The sequence below is a fragment of the Triticum aestivum genome, chromosome 1A (genome assembly GCF_018294505.1).
Source record: "Triticum aestivum cultivar Chinese Spring chromosome 1A, IWGSC CS RefSeq v2.1, whole genome shotgun sequence".
NCBI lineage: Eukaryota > Viridiplantae > Streptophyta > Magnoliopsida > Poales > Poaceae > Triticum > Triticum aestivum.
The window spans coordinates 131,815,796-131,838,012 of record NC_057794.1 but is presented as its reverse complement, the minus strand read 5'-3'; the positions used below and the strand labels follow the sequence as shown (position 1 = coordinate 131,838,012).

General features: G+C 40.9%; 1 long non-coding RNA gene across 2 annotated transcripts; it reads right to left on the bottom strand.

Moving 5' to 3' along the window:
- Window positions 1–11,578: 11,578 nt before the first annotated feature.
- LOC123040713 (uncharacterized) lies at window positions 11,579–16,452 on the bottom strand. Of its 2 annotated transcripts, none has more exons than XR_006418239.1 (3): window positions 15,956–16,452; window positions 12,612–15,242; window positions 11,579–12,521 (listed from the first exon to the last, which is right to left on the bottom strand). It is a non-coding gene; the product is annotated as an uncharacterized lncRNA (long non-coding RNA). The 2 variants fall into 2 exon arrangements; XR_006418242.1 differs by lacking the exon at window positions 11,579–12,521 and having other exon boundaries at window positions 12,616–13,951; window positions 14,249–15,242.
- Window positions 16,453–22,217: the final 5,765 nt, after the last annotated feature.

Here is a 22,217-nt window from a genome sequence, read left to right as displayed (position 1 = left end):
AAGAAATTGGTTCAGTTTCTTCAGGCGCAACTAATGCAGTTGCCCTAGCATGTTCAGTGTCCTCAGGCGCAGTAGCAGATGCTTCAACTGGCCTGGCTTGATCTTCAGACGCAACAGTGGAGGTTGCACTGGCAATTTCTTCCGTGGCTGGAATTTCTTCAGCGGCCCTGGTACTTTCAGAATCATCAACAGCCTGATTGTCATCAGCTGTGCTTGCATGTTCTTCAGTAGGCTGAGCAGATGCTTCAGCCTGAGGAATTTCATGTTGCGATGAAGCTGCAACTTTTGATGTAAATCCCTTTGCCATTTTGATGAATCTAGCTTTGGCTCCTGGCCAATCTGCACGATAAGCGTCAAATTCATCATTGAGTGCTTTGATCTCAGTCTACATAGTCACAAGTTCATCGGGAGTCGTCTTCACGACATTTTTCTTCAGAAAATGCTCCTTCTTGTACTGAGCTTTCTTCAGTTGCCTGGCCTTCTCAAATTTCCATTTTTCTTCGCCAATAAAGGTCGTTAACATATGACTTTGGCCAGGTGTGAGATTGAAGTCAGGCATAGGACTGTTACAGTCCTTGTGTCAGAGATCTATGATGTCAAGGATCAGCTTTGGATCCAGTAGAAGTGGCACATCATTGGCCTTGGCTCTAGCGGCCCTTTGCTATCTGTCTCTGATGATTTCAGCTAGTTCTTCATCATCAGCTTCGTATTCACTAGATGGTACTTGAAAGGTGACATGCTTATTGTGAGGACTTTGCCTTGTGCTATCCAGCAACAGCCTTTTTTCTTTAGCAAGGTTGGGCCAGTTGAGAACTGAGGAGGAGCTGAAGAACTTGCAGATGCTCCTGAAGCAATTGATATTCCAGTGGTCCTTTGGTAAGAGGCGAGATGTGCAGGTGCTGAGGACTTTGCACCTGTTGCTGAGGATTTTGTAGAGGGGACTGGAGCTGCTTTTGAGGAAGTAGCTTGAGGAACAGGTCGTGAGGGCTTTGAAGAGCTTGACCGTGAGGGCATAGCAGCTGAGGAACTTGGCTTGTTAGCAGGCTTCTTTGGCATAGCCTTCTTAGGATTGCTAGCAGAGGCTTCAACAGCGGCAGCAGCAGAATCTTCATTGAATTTCTTCACTTCTTCTTTGGTCATTTTGGCTAACTTAGCTTGCCACTTTTTCCATTCTTTTGGAAAATCCTCACCACGCTTGATGCTAGTGGGATCAACTTCTTGGCCTCGTGCCAATGGAGGTCTTGGGCATGGAGGGTGTATGGCGAATTTCTTCATGTACTTAGGATTCACATATCTGTACTCCCTCTATTCTCATTCCCATCTCCTCTCCATCCTCTGAATGCGCACTTTGCGCTCATTCTTCGTCTCCTTGCCATAAATTGCTTCATCAGGTGTGCAGTACCCTGCATAGATATCATCAGGGATCTCTAAAGCAGTATTCACTTGTGGTCTCTTGCCTCCCTTCTGAGGTCTTTTGCTATCAGCCGTTTTCTTCAACTGAGGATTTTGAACAATCGAATTCTCCGACGAGGTCTGTAATTTGTCTTCAAGGAGCACTGTAAATGAGTTAAGTTGATGAGAACCTAGAGATTCAGCAGCGGGCATGTGTACCTGTGAACAAAGTATAGATGCGAAGAATTTGGAGAGGTCATATGCGTTCTCATAAGTTTTTTGACAGAAACAAGTTTGAGGATTTGACCAGGAGTGTCTTGAGGAATTTCACTAAGCGTTCTTTGACTTAGGTTCCAGAGTTGTATAGATTGAGATTCCACACAATTGAGGAATCTTGAAGAAAAACATGGCTTAGAGAAACAAATCAAGAACAGATGCAAGTGTGGTGTTTAAGAGTGTGGAATTTGAAGAATAAACACCTTTTGAAGATTTTGTGGAAATCATCAGAATCAACAAGGGCACTAAAAATAGATTTTATGTACCCTTGACGAAGAACATGATGAACTGAGCGAAGAAGTTGAGAAGCCCGTCCGTGTTTGCACACGAACATGTCACGTGTACCCTCGACACCAGGGGTGATGCATCGCAGCTCACGGCGAAGGAGTCTCACCGGAAGCGTGATTCGCAAGACAATCGGAGAGAACTTTTGAGGACCCGAAACCCAACACTCCCGAGAGGGACCCCGTCAGGGAGTGCGGCGGCTATGGGCTGCCCTAGGTCAGTCCAACCGTCCCTAGAGCCTCTGCATTCGCAGCTCTCCAACATGAAGAATGACAAAGAACGAGGAAGCAAAAACAGGGGAGAGACAAAACGTAGATGAAAAAGTAGTAGATGTGTTTTTTGCGATTGTGTGTTGTTCAATCAGCCGTCACCTCTCATCTATTTATGAGGTGGATGGACTTCCCGTACAAGAAAAGGACTAAAAAATTCCGTCCAAAACATCAAAAACCCTAACCTAACTCGGACAGGAATCTTTGGTAATTTCCCAGACCAACTCAGTCTCACCAATTGGTTCGTTTCGGTCCCACCGAGTGAACGTTGCCAACTCTCGGTATCCTTCTGTAATTTCTTGGATCAACTCGGTCTCACCAATTGGTTTGCTTCAGTCCTAGGTTGGATACGATCTCGGATTAAGACGATTTTTATATCAAAATCAACTGTTCGATGAGACGCACAACTTTCATGTTGAGAAGTTTTCTATCAGAGGCCATATTAATTGAGTTTCATGCCATTCTTTAATCTGGTGTCAACATGAGCATCTCCGAACTTGTCATAACTATTACATCCGAGCTCTGCTATAGACCATATTCATATCCATCTCGATCTTCTTAGAGATAGCCATTCGGAGTGACCTCCAATCCTAAGTTTGAATTAGTCTTTATATAGCCTAAGCTAATTTTGTGACGGTGCCACTTTTGAGCGTCAACACATGCCCCCCTGTTATGCCGGAAAATAACTTGTACCAAGTTTGTTCTAAGGACGATGTCAGCACTCCATTAGCCATTTATATGTTCTTAGGGCGATAAGTATATATCGGCCATGTTTATGCTAAGGGCGATAGTTATTTATCGGTTGTTGCCTATCTAGGCTTCTTGCCACACACTTGGGTGGTACTTCTTTAAATATTTTCCATTGAGAGCTCCAGGTAACAACGCCCCTTGTACGGATTCCACCAAATATGAGTTTCCAGGAACTACTCTTGTAATCCTAAAAGGACCTTCCCAACTTAGAGACCACTTCCCGAATTTTCTGTCTTTCGAACCAATTGGTAGAATCACCTTCCACACAAGATCACCAACTTGAAAAGTCATCAACTTGACCTTCTTATTGTAAGCTCTTGCCACCCTCAACTTATGTCTCTCTATGGCCTCCAAAGCAGCCAAATGTTTATCAGCGACTTCATCAATATTGTCCATCATCAAGTTATAAAAGTCCACCGCCGATAAATCATTCCGTTTGGCTATTCTCAAAGCATTCAAATTCACTTCCACTGGTAAAACGGCCTCTTGACTATATACGAGCTCATATGGAGTTACCTTTGTAGCACCATGCCTTGAGATTCTATGCGCCCATAAAGCTTCGGACATTAGCTCATGCCATCTCCTTGGATTATCCTCAATCTTCTTCTTGATGAGCTTGAGTAATATTTTATTGCTAGACTAAGCTTGTCCATCGGCTTGGGCATAATATGGAGAGGAATTGAGCAACTTTATCTTATATGATTCGGAAAATTCTCTAACTTGATGTAACATAAAGGATGAACCTTGGTCTGTAGTTAATGTTTGAGGAATATCGAATCTATGAATAATGCGCTCAGTTATGAATTGAATTACATCTGTATGAGTCATATTTTTGAGTGTTATTACTTTAGACCATTTAGTGAAATAATCAGTCGCCACCAACACGAACTAATGCCCCTTTGAAGAAGAAGGATGAATCTCTCCAATAAAGTCTAATCCCCAACCTCTAAAAGGCCACGACTTGATAATAGGATGTAACATAGTAGCGGGAGCCAACTAAATATCACCAAACGTTTGACAAGCTTCACATCCTTTATAATATCGGAAGCAATCATTAACCATTGTCGGCCAATAAAACCCAGCACGTCGTAATAACCATTTCATCTTGGGAGCCGACTGATGAGTGCCACAAATACCTTCATGGACATCTCCCATAGCAACTCTCTCTTGGTCCTCGTCCAGGGACTTTAAAAGAACATCATCAACCGTTCGGTGATAGAGACCATCATCTCTCATTGTGTATTTGAAAGCATATGCCAAACAGTCCTATCCACCCTCTTACTAGGATCACACAAATAATCAATAATGGGTTTCCTCCAGTCTTGGTTTTCTCTTGCATTAAATATTTAATTAGTGGCCGAAACGGTTGGGTCCGGTTCGGCCTCCCCTATATTGGCAAGACTAGACATAAGCCTTTGAGAAATATGAAACATACCATGATCAACATGATAGCCAGATGCTTGTTGTGCCAACTCATTTGCTTTCCAATTGTCATGTCTAGATATATGAGAAATGCTAAAATAATCCAAAATAGAAATTATATCTAGACATTTATCAAGATAAACATTAAGTGATTTATCAAAACAATGAAAGACTTTGGATATTTGTTGCACTACTAATAACGAATCACCAAAAGCCTCAATATGTGTAGCACCTATGGCAAGGAACATTTCTAAGCCGAATAAAAATGCTTCATATTCAACTTGATTATTTGTGCAAAAATATTCTAAGCGGCATGAGGCTTCAAAAATAGCACCATGAGGAGATATATAAACAATACCAACACCTTGGCCATTGCTACAAACTGAACCATCAAAATATAATCTCCATGGTACTAACGAGACAAGGTTTATATCAATATCTTGCTTGTCATCAATCCGATGCTCAACAATAAAATTAGCAACGATTTGGCCTTTCATGGATTTCAGATATTCATAAGCCAAATCATATTCAATTAAAGCATAGGTGCACTCACCAATTCTACCACTAAGAATTGGCCTATGCAACATGTACTTGATGACATCGGTTTGACAAGCTAAAATGCAAGTACTAGGCACTAGATAATGTCTCAATTTTGTACAAGCATAATATAAGCATAAGCATAATTTCTCAATAAATTTATACCTTGTCTTGGCATCCAATAAGCATCAGCTCAAATAAGTGATAACATGCTCATTTCCTTTGGTCTCTTGAGTTAAAACAGCACCAATAACACATTCTTCCGCTGCAATATAAAGTCTAAAGAGCTCTTTATGTTTGGGAGCTTTCAACACTGGAGGAGTGCATAAATAATTTTTGATCATGTCAAATGCTTCTTGTTGTTTTACCCCCCAAGTAAAATTAGTTTCATTCTTTAACCGAAGGATGGGAGTGAATGCATCAACCTTCCCTGACAAGTTGGCTATGAATCTCCTCAAATAATTGACTTTGCCAAGGAATTTTTGCATATCTCTCTTGCATGTTGGAGCCTCTACGTTTTGTATAGCTTCTATATTTTTGGGATCAATTTCTATGCGATCATGATGAATAATAAAACCCAAAATCTTTCAAGTTGATACAGCAAAAGCACACTTCAAAGGATTCATCTTTAGTCCATATATTTTAATTCTCTCAAAAGTTAAGCACAGGATTCAAAAGCATCTGATTTGACGACAATATCATCAATATAAACCTCAAGTATAACACCGAGTAAATCATGAAAAATTAAATTCATAGCCCTTTGATACGTGGCACCGGCATTTTTTTAATCCAAAGGTCATCACTGTCCACTCAAACAAACCAAGGAAACTGGGACATCTAAAAGCCGTTTTGGACATGTCCTCTTCAGCCATAAAAATCTTGTTATAGCCCGCATTACCATCAAGAAAGCTAATGACCTTATGTTTAGAAGAATCATTAATATGCATATCGGCTATTGGCATGGGATACTCATCTTTAGGTTTAGCTGTATTCAAATCTCCAAAATCAATGCACACCCTCAACTTGCTGGAGCCTTTCTTCTCTACTGGTACAATGTTAGAAATCCGCTCCACATACCTGCAAGGTCTAATAAAATTAGCTTTAAGCAAACGACTGATCTCTTCCTTGATCCGGTCATATGTTTTTGGATTAAACTTTCTGCTGATTGCTTGTATGGTCTAAAACCAGCCTTTATAGGTAACCGATGCTCCACTAGCTCTTGGCTTAAACCTGGCATCTCATGATATTCCCATGCAAAGCAATAAACATATTCTTTCAATGTCTCGATCAACTTAGCTTTATGATCGGATCTTAAATTTTTGTTTACAAATGTCGGCCTAGGAATTGAACCATCTCCTATATCTATCTCTGCTAATGGACCGGCGATGTGAAACTTTGTCCTAATTTATCCATATCATCTAACTCTTCTATGGACTCATACATATCGTTCTCACTGGACCGATATTCTACAAGACGCTTTTGTAACCACTCTGAGTTAGGATCCATTTAAATACATCGTACCTTGGAGCCGATTATCGCCAACCGGATTTAAAGAAACGGGCACGGAACCACTTTTTATGGCGCTAAGAAAATCAAATTCTGACAAGTCTCGCCCCGTCAAGCAAGTAGCATTGGGATGTTGCCAATCCACCGATGCATCGGCCAAAGCAACACAAGCCAAATTATCCGCATGAATGACTTCTACTTAATCATCAACCCATTGAATTAAAAACTAGTGCATAGTAGATGGCACGCATTGGTTTGCATGAACCCAATCGTGGCCTAATATCACATTGTAGTTACCTTGCACCTCAGCGACAAAGAATGTGGTAGCCAAAGTTTTGCTTCCCACCGTATTCTCCACAAACATTACACCTTTGGCTTCAGTTTTCTCTTTGCCTTCAAATCAATTAAGCACCATGTTGGTCTTTATTAACTCTTCATCACGTATCACCAATTTTTTGAAGACCGAATATGGCATAAGATTCACCACAGCACCACCATCGACAAGCATTCTAGCAATCGGCGATCCATTAATATGACCTTTAAGGAACGATGGCTTCAAGTGCGTCATCGGCTCTTTTGGCTTCTCGAATATAGCATTTTTAGGACCAAAAATCTAGTTGAGCTACTTCCCCTTCTTCATCTATAGCACAAAATTCGGCGGGTAAGTAATACACCATATTAATATCCATACCTTCATGAACCGGTGTAGACTCATAATAAAGCATTTCATCTCCTTCCGCAAGCATGTTCACTGACTCTGAAATATCTCCAAGGGAAGAGAAAGTAGTTGGCAAAGTGGACTAGTAGCCGCATCGTCCTCCGTTGGTGGTATAGGTGTTGCTATGATCAATACAGATGCTGCTATGTTTTCCTTTTGCTTTGGCCTTCACACTTGTTTGGGGGGTATCATGGGACGACTTTCATTGAATAATTTATCCCTTAGCTTTTCTGCTTCTTATTCCTCCTTCTCATTTCTCCTCATGCGCTGCAATCTCCTTTTTTGCGCCTTGGTTTGACCGGAAGGACACCACTTAGGCTGAGTATATTTTGGATCTCTCGACTTGTCCTTTCTTGTGCTAGCTTCATGGTCATTAGCCATGGGGCCTTGCTGGACCGAAGCCACATCTTTATTAGAATCAGCCGGATTATCAACAATAATCGGCTCTTTGATTATTAATTCTTTAGTACCTATCATAATAATTTCACCACTAGTATTCTTCTCCTTTTGCTTTCTAGGCTCTGAAATTTCAGCACTTGGTGATTTGGCACGCCAGACTTGCCTGCTGACCCTTTTTTATTATCTTGCATTAACTGATTGACACCATTGTTCAAACGGCCTCGTGTGGGCTAAGAAAGCCTCTCATGAATGGCCCCCCTTGGTTCTGACCAACTCGGATGAAAAGCATAAGGGATCATTGGGGGCTACCCCCATCCTCCATTGAAGTCTCCCACGTAGTATGGCACATAGGGCGGTGGCACCATCCATGGTCCTAGTGCCCATGACCCATATGGCCTTGCATGATGCTGAAATGCTTCGCTAGGAGGTGACCTTGAGCGCTTCAAATTTGATGACCGATTAGAGCTAGAACCGGCCGCTTGATTGGCATACTTGGACAACAACATATCAAAAGTTGGCTTGATTTTCTTGCGCTGCACTTTAGCTTCATTCGTCTTCCACTTGCCAACCTCCGGACTCTTGGGCTTAACAAATTTGACATGAGTATTCTCTTGCACTTGTGGTTGCCCCCGAGTGTAGGATTCTTGATGGTGATCTTGATTATCTCCTTGCCATCGGGTCTCTTGTCAAGCACAACTTGTCTCCCCAAGACCTTGCCGCTCTCCTTATTTTTCCTGGGCTCACCAATGAAAATGTTATTCTTATTAGTTGATTCGGCTATGTTGGGCCGAATTAACATCTTCTTCCCCTCCAAATCCATGGTGTTCATTGGGAAAGGCTACTTATCAACTTGCATCTCAGAAAAATTCAATAGTCTGTCATTAATGGCCAATTGTATCTGTTGTCGAAAAACATTACAATCATTAGTAGCATGAGAAAAAGAATTATGATACTTGCAATAAGCACGCCGTTTTAGATCTTGAAACGGTGGTAAAGTATGACATATTTTAATAATCTTCGCTTGCAATAAAGCATCAAATATTCTATCACACTTAGCAATGTCGAAAGTAAATTTCATCTCTTCATCATGATTCTTATGAATCGGCTTTAAATCATTGCAAGTAAAGGTTTGGCCTTAGATGGACAAACAAATTCAGCAGCATAAATATAACCCTCATCGTCCGAGTGGTCACTATCATACTCAACCATATTCATCTTAGGACGATCAATTTTATATCTATGCACCTCTTTAAGATCTTTGCTTCGGCTTTCTTGAGCCAAAGCCCTTTGCAAGAATTGGTTGATATTTAAAAACTCATGTCCTTCTAGCCTTTCTCTAATGTGAGTTCTCAAACCACTAAGCACAAGATCAGCCAAATCCCTCTTGGTTATCACCAAACTATAGCACCGGTTTTTGTCTCTCTAAATCTCTTGACGTAATCGGAGACCGATTCATCATGCTTTTGTCTAACCGATGTAAGATGTGACAACTTAAGCTCATTATCACCACTATAAAAATGATCATGAAACTTTTGTTCCAAGTGAAACCATGTAGTAATAGAACCGGGTGGTAACGCAGAAAGCCACGAGAAAGCAGTATCGGTTAAAGATAAAGGAAAATAACGTACTCTCCACTCATCTCGTTAACTTGCCTCACCTAATTGTGCCAAGTACTGACTAACATGCTCCCAGGTGGTTTTTGTGCCCTCTCCATTAAACTTAACAAAATCTGGAATTTTATATCCCGGAGGGCATTGAATTGCATCTAAGTATTCTGGATATGGGTTTTGGTAAATACATTAATTCCTTGGTAACTCAACTCCAAAATTCTCTCGGAGCATCTTAGCCATCTCCTCTCTAAGATTAGCTGGACCATCATCCATAGTGGGTGATGAAGCTTGTGGCAGTAGCATAGCAGGAGTAGGGTTAGTAGTTGCAGGTGTGAATTGTGGCATGTATGCCGAATTGTAATTCAGCAGTGAAATAGGTAAAGTTGTACTAGGGATTTCTGCAATAACAGGCACACCGACATTACCACTAGATGATTGAGGCATACTATTTTTAGCATTACTATTTTCCAAGAAAATTTGGTATAAAATATTATTGCTATCAGTAATACGACTATCAATTTCAGCCCATGCCTCGGGAGAGAAGGTATTACTTACAGAGGGTTTAACATGTTCATCATGAAGAGGAGAAAACTTGATTTCTCCAACTGAAGTGATATTGCCTTAGCGATCCTTCTTGAACTTAGCAAGGAACTCCTGCATCTCCTTCTCTTCACGCGCCTTCTTGTACTCCTCATAAACTTGGCGATGTTGCTTCGATAACTCCTCAAAATTGGGCTTGATTATGTTATCGGCGTTGATTTTCGAGGGCTTGGGAATCTTGTCGTTGCCAGACATGATGGATGATGATGACGATTGATCTTTAGTCCCCAACGGAGTCGCCAAAAAGTGTGTTCACACACGAACACGTCATATGTACCCTCGACACCGGGGTGATGCACCGCAGCTCACGTCGAAGGAGTCTCACCGGAAGCGAGATTTGCAAGTCAACCGGCGAGAGCTTTTGAGGACCTGAAACCCCACACTCCCAGGAGGGACCCTGTCGAGGAGTGCGGCGGCTGTGAGCTGCCCTAGGTCGGTCCAGCCGGCCCTAGAGCCTTGGGATTCACAGCTCTCCAACACGAAGAATGAGGAAGCAAAAATAGGGGAGAGACAAAACGTAGATGAAAAAGTAGTAGATCTGTTTTTTGCGATTGTGTGTTGTTCAATCGGCCGTCACCTCTCATCTATTTATGAGGCGGCTGGACTTCCCGTACAATAAAAGGACTAAAAATTCTGTCCAAAACATCAAAAACACTAACCTAACTCGGACAGGAATCTTTGGTAATTTCCCGGACCAGCTCGGTCTCACTGATTGGTTCGTTTCGGTCCCACCGAGTGAATGTTGCCAACTCTCTATATCCTTATGTAATTTCTTGGATCTACTTAGTCTCACCGATTGGTTTGCTTCGGTCCTACCGAGTGAACATTGCCAACTCTCTGGTAAATTTTCAGACCAATTAGGTCTCACCGATCAAATCAACTCGGTCGGTCCAAAATGACTCTGCAGTTTCTGTTTCTGACCTTGTTTTGCCTCCACAAATTGCATACGATCTCGCATTAAGAAGATTTATATCAGAATCAACCGTTTCTACGAGACGCACAACTTTCGTGTTGAAACGTTTTCCATCAGATGACATATTAGTTGAGTTTCATGCCATTCTTTAATCTGGTGTCAACATGAGCATCTCCGAACTTGTCATACCTATTACATCCAACCTCCATTATAGACTATCTTCATATCCATCTCGATATTCTTAGAGAGAGACATCCGGAGTGACCTCCAATCCTAAGTTTGAATTAGTCTTCATAGAGCCTAAGCTAATTTTATGACTGTGCCACTTTTGATTGTCAACAGTCCGTTCAGATCTTCCACGCCCTAACTTGGCGGTGGAAGACAGCTACGGCGGCGGCGGAGTGCAGATTTCTGCGGCCGGCGCGAGTACGACGGCGACGAGGTCAAGGTAGTGAAGCTCTTCCTCACCGGAGACGATGGAAGGTAGCGGCGACGCTAGGTCAGAGAGCTCGAGCAAGGGGAGTGAGGTCGAGCGGGGTAAATGGGGTCAGAGGAGGGTGAGGGGTACTTATAGACGAGGTGAAAAACCGTTCGTCCGAGGAAAATGGACGAATGTGCCCCTGACCCTTCTCATCCTAGCGACATGCGTCACCCACGTACTGTGAAATGGAGATCGTGTGAGATCGTGGGTGAATAGATAAATCATATCGTGGGATGTGGAATGGTTTGAGCGGCAAAACCCAAAAATTGAGATATGAAAATTTTAATGTTTCGTTCGCAAATTCTTCAGCTGACAAGGACATAATGAAGATTTTGAACGGATTCCAAATAGAACGCACATGAAGAATTTGTGAATATACTGGGTTGAGTTTAGCATAGAGGGGGATGGGTCCGATCACATTGACTTAGGTAAAAGTCAACTTGAAGAATTAGCAATACGAGTATATATATACAATGTGAGGATTATATCTAACAGATGTTACGTAAAAAACAATTATAGCAATACATCAAGGGGCTAATGTATTTTCCCCATATATAAACTCGTGAATCATCATGCCTGCTTAAAATTGAGGAAGTAATCATGTTTTGTATTCAAGTAGGCAAATGAGTAGATGATACTGCTGTTTTTTCTTACTTCTAGCTTACACCAGAATGCCTAATATTATCATTTCCAAGTTTGCTAGGGTTCACCAATGGATTGTGGGTCATCATTCATCAACCTTTCTTCCTCTCTCCCTCCAAAATAATATAGCCAACTTCATAAAAAGGGTGAAAAGGATCGTACTCTATACGAAACTGGCAATAGAGTAGGCCATAGCTTCAGGAGTTAAGATAGTCACCGAAGGAGTTCCATGTACTAACAACATGAAGCAGCATGGGCGCGCCATAGATAGAAGTTAGGCATGATGGATGATATACTTGAGGACTTTTGTGCGTTAGCACATAATAATTATATACATTGGAACCTTTTACCACATAGTTTGAAATATATTTTTCTCAATGCACACTTGCAGGACCCACTAAAGCCAAAAAGAAGTAACACCAAAGCATGGAAATCAGATGTACATAGAAAACATAAGTTTTTCCAACTTTGTTTCCACATTGGATGCATTGCTAACTGATTTGAAATGAGCATATAAATGAATTGTGCAAGAGAACGGAAAATCCAATCACCCTGCGATCAAGCCGTTGACTTCCATCAAGTCACATTCCATGTGTACTCTGGAACATCACTTAGCCTGGTATGTCCCAGGAGCATGCTGCACCAACTAAGCATGCGACGCTGAGAGAAACCACTATTCTCGTCGTCTGACCTATGATGTTTATTTTTGTTTCTTCTTTCTCTATACATGAATCATAAAGAAAATAAGCTCATGAAGGAAAGACTGACTCATCCTTTTCAAGATTATATGGGAGTACGGAATTTATGAAACCTTGTTTCTGTGTCAATCCATGTCTCATATTTTCAGTCGGTGGTAGCCAGCATGTAATCCCTAGCCAATAGTGCCTCTTTCTCTGTCCTAGGATGGCGTTCACATGTTTTCTGAAGTAGCATTATCAACATGTAATAATAGTCCACAACATATATAAGATATTGTCATGCAAATTGTACCCAACGAAAATCTCCATGAGCTTACAAAATAGAGACTAAAGCTTCGTCAAGATAGTTTGAGGATCTGGCTAACAATGTTGAAAATTTGGAGTTTATGAAAACAAAAAATAGTGGTAGCTTAACTACTGCAAACAAAACAGAGACTGGGCAGCAACCTCTTTGTCAGGTATTACGATTTCACGGAATAATAAGTTTAAGAATTTCTAAGAGTTTTCTTGCAGATTGTACCCTGTTTGTAAAGAAGTACCGTGTCACCTGTGATAAGTGTATCACCATTTCATTTATGTCAGTCTTTGACCTCCTCAATTCTCAAGCAGAAGGAATGTGTAAGAAAGAGACGAAGATAAATCATTCTCCTATATAGTGATTCTGGCCAAAACATAATTCAAAAGGATTCTATTAGATTGGGCGAGGTTCAAAAACCTGAAACAATTGTGTATAGGACAGTGAGCCTCTGTAGTTTATAAACAACAGTGTGCAGTCAGAGAAATTCTTGAAGTAGTCTACGAAGCCAAGCTATCATTTTAGTTGTGACCATCCAAAAGTACTATGAACGACATGTGTTTTCTAAACAAAAGGGCAACCTGGTGCATGTAGCTCCCGCTTGCGCAGGGTCCAGGGAAGGGTCCGACCACTTTGGGTCTATAGTACGCAGCCTTTCCCTACATTTCTGTAAGAGGTTGTTTCCACAAAAAATAGTGGTAGCTTCATTATTGAAAACAAAATAGAGACCGGGCACTACCACCAATGGCCCTTTCTATTTTTAAGACTGAGCTCAACAACCTCTTTATTAGGTATTATGATATCATGGACTAATAACTTACAGCTTGTACCCTGTTTGTAAAGAAGTACCATGTCACCGTCTGATAAGTTTGTCATTATTCCGATCTATATCAATCTTTGGCCTCCTCAATTCTCATGCAGAAGGAATGCGTAAGAAAGAGGCGAAGATAATCATACTCCTATATGTAATTCTGGCCAAAACATATATTAGATTAGGCGAGGTTCAACAACCTGAAGGAGTTGTGTATAGGACATTGAGCCTCTGTAGTTTATAAACAACAGTGGGCAGTCAGAGAAATTCTTGAAGTAGTCTAAACATCCAAGCTATCATTTTAGCTGTGAACATCGAACGACATGTGGTTTTGCTTCTAACTCGGTCTGAAATATTCAGGCAACATAAACACGTGAGGAGTCATATTACAAATAGTGGAAAGCAAGAAACATAAATCAAGTAGTATTTAGGACAAACAAAAAAATAACAAAGAACATACGTGCTGGGGAAAGTCTGGAGTTTTCACACTGAAAACAAAAAATAGTGGTAGCTTCACTACTGAAAACAAAATAGAGACCGGGCAGTACCACCCATGGCTGTGCTCAGCAACCTCTTTGTCAAGTGTGACGACATAATGGACTAATAAGTTTAACACATTCTAAGAGCTTTCTTCCAGTTTGTACCTTGTTTGTAAAGAAGTACCATGTCACTGTCTGATAAGTGTGTCACCGTTTTGATTTCTGTCAGTGTTTGACCTCCTCGATTCTCATGCAAAATGAATGCGCAAGGAGACGAAGATAAATCATACTCCTATATAGTAATTCTAGCCAAAACATAATTCAAAAAGATTCTATTATATTAGACGAGATTCAACAACCTGAAAGAGTTGTGTATAGGCGAGTGACCTCTGTTGTGGCCAGTCAGAGAAATTCTTTTAGTAGTCTACAGAGCCAAGCGATGATGTACTATGAACAACATGTTGTATTACTTCTAACTCGTTCTAAAATATTCAAGCAACATAAACACGTGAAAAGTTTGGTTTATATTACAAACAGTGGAAAGCAAGAAATGAATCAAGTACTCCATGTGAACCATATTAATTGCCGCTGATGTACTAAGTCAACGACAATTAATACAGATCGATGGAGGTAGAATTTAGGACAAACGGGAAATGCAATAATAAAGAAAATACAAAGTACTTGCTAATTCATAGCCCTGGGAACCTCACCTTGCTGATCCCTCTCACTCCGTGGTGTCCATCAATCCCACGCCACGTCTTTTGAAACACTGATCCAACTATAGTTTGACGCGCCGAGGAAAACCATGGACTTAGAGTGTGGTTTGAAGATAGAGGAGAGGTGTCTTGCTGAGATTGCTTACATGAGTGAATATAAGATGCACATTGTGTTAAAAAAGAGATGAGGAATATCAAGAACACTGCTTTATTTTTTACCAGCATACATAAACCCCGGATTTCAACTTTAATTGCAGAAAATAATAATGTAATTTGGTGGCAACGAAAATATAAATTCAAAGAGATAGAAACCTATGAAGAGGGAAATCAATTCCTTACCTATAGAAGTTAGGACTCATGTCAAACTTTTCATGACAGAAGCAACTCAATTGGCCATATTGGAATTGGTTGTGGAAAAAACCATTTTAAATCAAACTTCTCATCTGCATACAATGTTATGCTACTGTGTAAGTTTCATCAATTTTTTTGTTCTATACTTGTGAAGACTGTATAAATACTGTTCGATGAAGTAGATCTATAGGAATGCATGAATATTCTTCTAAGCATAATGGGGCAACATAAATCTACTAATTTATTTTAGAGCGGATTTATAATTATGCAGAACCCACTAATAAACATGAAAATCACTGTGAGGGCACTCTGAAAGTGTATCTGAAAATTCTTTAGCATATTTCTGTAATTGGCAACTATCCTATCTGAACATTGTAACTGCAAAGGAAGGATCGCACATATTATTAAAACAAAAAATGATATTAGGGATTCCATGGTTACAAATATAGAAAAATATATGAATGTTTTGTATTAAAAAGATCACCTTTTTAGATCCATTACCAAATACAACAAACAAACCATACACAGAAACATGTGTGACTCAATAATCCATACATGAAGCTATTTCTTTTGCAGAACCAACAATATTTAAATGTTACAAATCTACCAAGAAAATATTATAGACTCTATAAGATATGATTCTTAATCCTGGACAGAAGAATTGTTTGCTAAACATGCAGATAATCTGAGAGTTAGCACATACTGGAAGAAAAGCGTACAATCTCCAAATATTTCCATAGAAAAATGTACAGCTTCCATCAAACGCGCCCAAGTTCCATGAGAGAAATTTAGAGAAGAAAATTACGTTGTCGGGCAGCCACACAACACGGCAGAATTTGCTACGCGGAGTGCGATCTTCTCCGGCTACTTCCGCACCATGGCGGTCAGACGTGTGGAGGGGACAATAGGACACCATTGTTGTCACTTATATGCATCACCACAGGAAAGGAGAGCACCATGTGTTGCAGCAACTTTAGACACGACGTTCGATTGGAGAGGAACAGGAGATGGGAACAAATCGATGAACGATACACAGTACACCTTACTCGCGTTCCCTCGACCAGCCGCGTCTCCACCACGCAGCCGGAAGCCGCATGCTACTCAAAGAGAGAGGACCAAGGAGAGAGATGGTTCAAGGTGGCGGTGGAGGCGGCAGTGGGATGCGACAGAGTGTGGATGCGGTGGGTGGCGGCGGCGGATGGGGCAGGGAGCAATGACAATGGTTGGGGCGTAGGGCGGCGGCGCGATCCATGGCGATGGGCAGGAAGGTGGGGGTCGGGAGAATAGGGATAAGGAAAGATGGCATCTTTTTTGTGCAAAATAGGACCGTGGGCCTTTAGAGTTCTTTTTTTTCGGCCGAAGTAAGCACATAATTAAGGTCAAAATATATACACGAATTAATCTGCACCATAATAATTTGGTCCCACCAGATTAATGGCTCATAAAATCAAATTAATGTAGGAATTAGTAGGGAGTCTAGAATTAGTATAGGTATAGAAGCGAATGTTGTAGAGGACTGAAAACTCATATATAGAGGACTGAAAACTCATATATATATGAAGAACACAGTCGGAAAGAGTGAAGACTTTGCAAAGTTGAAGAATTTGAACAACTGAGGAATTTCGAAAACTGAAGAAAAACTCAAATTGAAGATTTTCAACTTTTGTTGGTGGCGTGACCCACAGTATAAGAATGATGATTTCAGACGCCACGTACAATTGTCGTAGGGCTCTAAGAATCAAATTCTTCATTAATTTCTTCACACATAGAGGGTTAGTCTTCATTGATTGAAGAGAAACGTTACTTCGTGTGTTGCACATCTAAGTCATCAATTTGCATAAGTGTTAGGATGTGTGTCCTTTTCAAATAACATTCGAAGATTCTAAGATATTTAGCTCACACAACAACTTGCTAAATATCTTCTCATCCAAGGGCTTTGTGAAGATATCGGCTAGTTGTTCTTCAGTCTTCACGTGCTCAATAGAGATGTCATGCTTCAACATATGATCTCAAAGAAAATGATGACGAATCTGGATGTGCTTTGTCTTCGAGTGCTGAACTGGGTTATGAGCAATCTTGATGGCACTCGCATTGTCACAGAAGAGAGGCACATTCTTCACATTGATGCCGTAGTCCTTGAGGGTTTGATTCATCCATAGCAATTGAGCATAGCACGAACCAGCAGAAATGTACTCAGCTTGAGCAATAAAGAGTGATACACAGTTCTGCTTCTTCGAGGACCAACATACTAAAGATCGTCTGAGGAAATGATATGTGCCCGATGTTGACTTGCGATCCGCTCGATCACTAGCATAGTCAGAGTCAGAATATCCAATGAGATCGAAAGCTGAGCCCTTGGGATGCAATAATCCAAGTGTTGGAGTGTGAGCTATATATCGAAGAATATGCTTCACAACCTTATGATGTGATTCCTTCGGTGTAACTTGAAATCGGGCACACATGCAAACACTAAGCATAATATCTAGCCTAGATGCACATAGATACAATAAAGAGCTAATCATGGAGCGGTATACCTTTTGATCGAAGTCTATACCATTTTCATCAGTGCATAGATGGCCATTTGTGGGCATAGGGATTTTGACGCCTTTGCAATCTTGCATGCGGAATTTCCTCAACACATCCTTGAGGTATTTCTCTTGAGACATGAAGATGTCGTTGCGCTGTTGACGCATTTGAAGACCTAAGAAGAATTTCAAGTCTCTCATCATAGACATTTCATATTCCTCACTCATCATATAGGCAAATTCATCACTATAGCATTGGTTAGTACAGCCAAAGATAATATCATCAACATATATTTGGCACACATATAATTCTTCATCATAGGTTTTCGTGAAAAGAGTTGGGTCAAGTGAACCGGGTTTGAGGCCTTTCTTCATGAGGAATTCCTTCAAGGTATCATACCATGCTCGAGGGGCCTGCTTGAGGCCATAGAGGGCTTTATTGAGTGTGAAGACTTTGTCAGGATGCTTAGGATCTTTAAAACCTGGGGGTTGAGCAACATATACTTCTTTCTCAAGCTTACCATTGAGGAATGCACTTTTCACATCCATTTGATATAAGATGATATTATGATGGTTAGCATAAGCAAGCAATATGCGAATAGCCTCAAGTCTAGCAACAGGTGCAGACGTTTCATCAAAATCAATTCCTTCAACCTGTGTGTAGCCTTGAGCTACAAGACGAGCCTTATTCCTAACCACAATGCCATTTTTATCTTGCTTGTTGCGGTAGATCCATTTGGTACTAGTGATATTGTGCTTGGATGGGTCTGGATGCTTAACAAGTTCCCAGACATTGTTGAGCTTGAATTGATGTAATTCCTCTTGCATCGCTTGAATCCACTCAGGCTCTATAAATGCCTCATCTACCTTGGTGGGGTCTATGATAGAGACAAAAGCAAAGTGCCCACAAAAGTTAGACAAATGTGAAGCCCTTGAGCATGTGAGAGGACCTGGTGCTTTGATGTCGTCGATGATTTTGTCAATCTGCACTTCACTTGCGATGCGAGGATGAGCGGGTTGATAACGTTGAGTGGGCTCAACATTTTCTTTAGAGCCATTTTCCTCAGGTGCACCAGCATGATGTTCTTATGTTCTGGAATGACTTCTTTACCAGATTCTTCTGTAGGTATGACATCCTCAGTAGCCTTGAACTTGATGGATTCCTCAGGTGACATTTCATCTAGCACAAGAGGTAGGTGCTCTCTTTGTGAGCCATTAGTTTCATCGAACCGCACATCTACAGTTTCAACAACCTTGTGGTGTACGGTGTTGAAGACTATGTAGGTGTGCGAGTCCTTTCCGTAACCAAGCATAAAACCTTCATGTGCTTTCGGTGCAAATTTAGAATTGTGATGAGGATCTCTAATCCAACATTTAGCACCGAAGACATTGAAATAACTCACATTGGGTTTCTTCTCAGTGAGGAGTTCATATGAGGTCTTTTTGAAGAATTTGTGAAGATATACCCTGTTGATGATGTGACACGCAGTATCAATTGCCTTAGGCTAGAAGCGAGGAGGCGCCTTGTATTCATCAAGCATAGTGCAAGCCATCTCAACAAGAGTCCCGTTCTTGCGCTCCACGATGCCATTCCGCTGAGGAGTATAAGGAGGATATAACTCGTGAGTAATGCCAAGTTCATCAAGATAGTCATAAAGACCAGTATTCTTGAACTCGGTCCCATTGTCACTTCTAATGTGCTTGTTCTCCACACCGAAGTTTGTTGAAGCCCTCGAGGAAAATCATTTGAAGACTTCTTGCACTTCAGTTTTGTAAGTGATGATATGCACCCATGTGTAACGAGAATAGTCATCAACAATAACAAAGCCATATAAAGATGCAGCATTAGTGAATGTGGCATAATGAGTAGGGACAAAGAGATCCATGTGAAGAAATTCAAATGGTAGTCATGATAGTCTTTGAGGGATGCTTGAACTTGGTCATCTTTCCATTTTCACAAGCTCCACACAGATGGTCCTTGAGGAATTTGACACCCTCGATGCTAATGACGTGCTTCTTCTTCGCGAGAGTGTGTAAGTTCCTCATGCCCGCATGACCTAGTCGTCGATGCCATAACCAGCCTTCTGAAGCTTTTGCTAGTAGACACGTGGTAGGTTGTGGTCCTGTAGAGAAATCAACAATATACAAATCTCTTCTCCTAAAGCCTTCGAAGACTTTGGAATGTCAGGTTCCATGATCACAACACAACAATATTTGCCAAAGACAACAAGCATATCAAGATCACAAAGCATTGAGACACACATGAGGTTGAATCCTAAGGACTCGACAAGCATGACTTTGTCCATGTGTCGATCCTTTGAGATCGCAACCCTACCTAGACCCAATACCTTTCTTTTGCCTTTCTCAGCATAGGTTATATGCTTCAGATGCGATGGAGATAAAGTAGTGTCCATCAATAAGTTCTTGTCAATGGTCATGTGATTTGTACATCCACTGTCGAGGGTCCACTTAGTAGCTTTGGGTTGATCATCCTGCAGATGAATTAGTGCATCTTACGAACTCATATATTTCATCAGTAAAGAATATGACATCAATTTCATGAAGCAGTACAACAGATATAGCAATGTAAGGACGTGAAAAATGAATATTCATTTCTTCATGATTAGCTTGCGTCCTATCAAGCCTATTGAGCTCTCCAGCAAATTCGTCAGATGTTCAAGTTCGTTTGGAGATCTGACTCTGCGTAAGAGATTAGTTCTTTTTCTTCACCACCCACATCTGGACCAGTGGAAAAGAGTACATCATTCTGCGAGCTCCATAAGAAAAAGGTGGCATAGATGCCAGTCCACTTAGTTTCACAGAAGAGGGGTTAGAGTAAGCATACGAATAAGCAGAGAAATTCTTCGAGGACATATGAACATAATGATTTGAAGAATAATGCACATATTCATAGCCCTTAGGCTTTCCCTACGAAACTGAAGTGTTAGCACGATGATGTTCATATGAGGATCTGGATCCATTCGAGGAATTTGATCCACGTGAGGAATTTGGTCCATGTGAGGACTTGGATCCATATGAAGAATTTGGTCTGGGGTTCCTATTCTTCACAGGTGGTGTCATGCTGACATTCACCTGAAGACTTTCAAGGCTCCTTTTGGGAACCCAGATTTTCTTCATAGGGGGACCGTTCCTGCAGTTAGTTCCAACATATCTAGCAAATACTTCACCATTCTGATTTTTGAAAAGTTTATAGTTGGAGCCAAATGACTCATCAGAAGAATACGAAGATTCACATGTAAAGCCAGATAAAGTGGATGGATCTATGGGAGGTCATTTTGCAACAACCCATGAGGTTTTGGGATACTGCTCAGATTTCCAGTAGGTCCCACACTACTAGGGAAAGGCCTGCTAGTGGCGCACCTGTTTTGGCTACTAATGGCGCACTAAAGGTGTGCCACTAGCATCACACCATTAGTAAAAAAAATTCATTTTTTTCTTAATCTCGGGTCACTGGCTTAATCTCAAGTCAAATCGCACTCTATGGTCAAACTTCCTGGAAGGTCACCCATCCTCACACTACTCCAGCCCAAGCACGCTTAACTTCACAGTTCTATCCAGCCCCAGCACCAACTCACTTCACAGGCACTTGTTGCTATGTCTATCATATCAATCCTATTAAACCTTGTTGATGTCTAGGACTTTGTTCATGTTCATGAGTGTGATGACATTTTGAAAAAATATTTCAAACTTCCCGGTCATATTACGTATCATATTTTGAAAATAAAATCCAATTTTTTTTAAACCAATTTTTTTCTGCGCCACTAGTAAGTTTGAATTTTTTTCCATTTCCCCCCTCTAGATCTTAAAAGCCCCGTAACTTTTTAATCCGAGTTCGTATGCAAAAGTTATGCCCATTTTACTAAATTCCATAGAGATTTTGCAAATAAAGTCGAAATTCATATTTGTAAATTTTCCCAACAACTAGACCACATATCACATGGGAAACTTATTTTCTTTTATTTTTTTGACATTTCCATCATTTTCTTTTATTTTTTTAAAACTGAAAAGGCGGTCCACGGGGGGGGGGGTGCATTTGGCACCAGGGTTACTAATGGCGCACCTGATGTGTGGTGCGCCATTAGTGGTTTTGAAAAAAAAATTGTTAGTAATGGCGCACCAGTGGACAGTGCGCCATTACTAGTTTTAACTAGTAATGGCGCACTATCCCGTGGTGCGGCATTACTAACATTTTTTTTATTTTTTTCAAAACTACTAATGGCGCACAGTGGGTGTGGTGCGCCATTACTATGTCAACTAGTAATGGCGCACTATCCCATGGTGCGCCATTACTAACAATTTTTTTTCAAAACTACTAATGGCGCACCACACACCAGGTGCGCCATTAGTAATATATTACTAATGGCGCACCACATACACGGTGCGCCATTAATGTCCATATCATCTATAGCCCTTTTCCTAGTAGTGCCATCAGCATTGAGTTTCCTCTCAAAGGCAATACCCTCTTTCCTAGGGTTCCTGTTGAGGATCTGCTTTTTAAGCACATCACAAAGAGCCTGATGC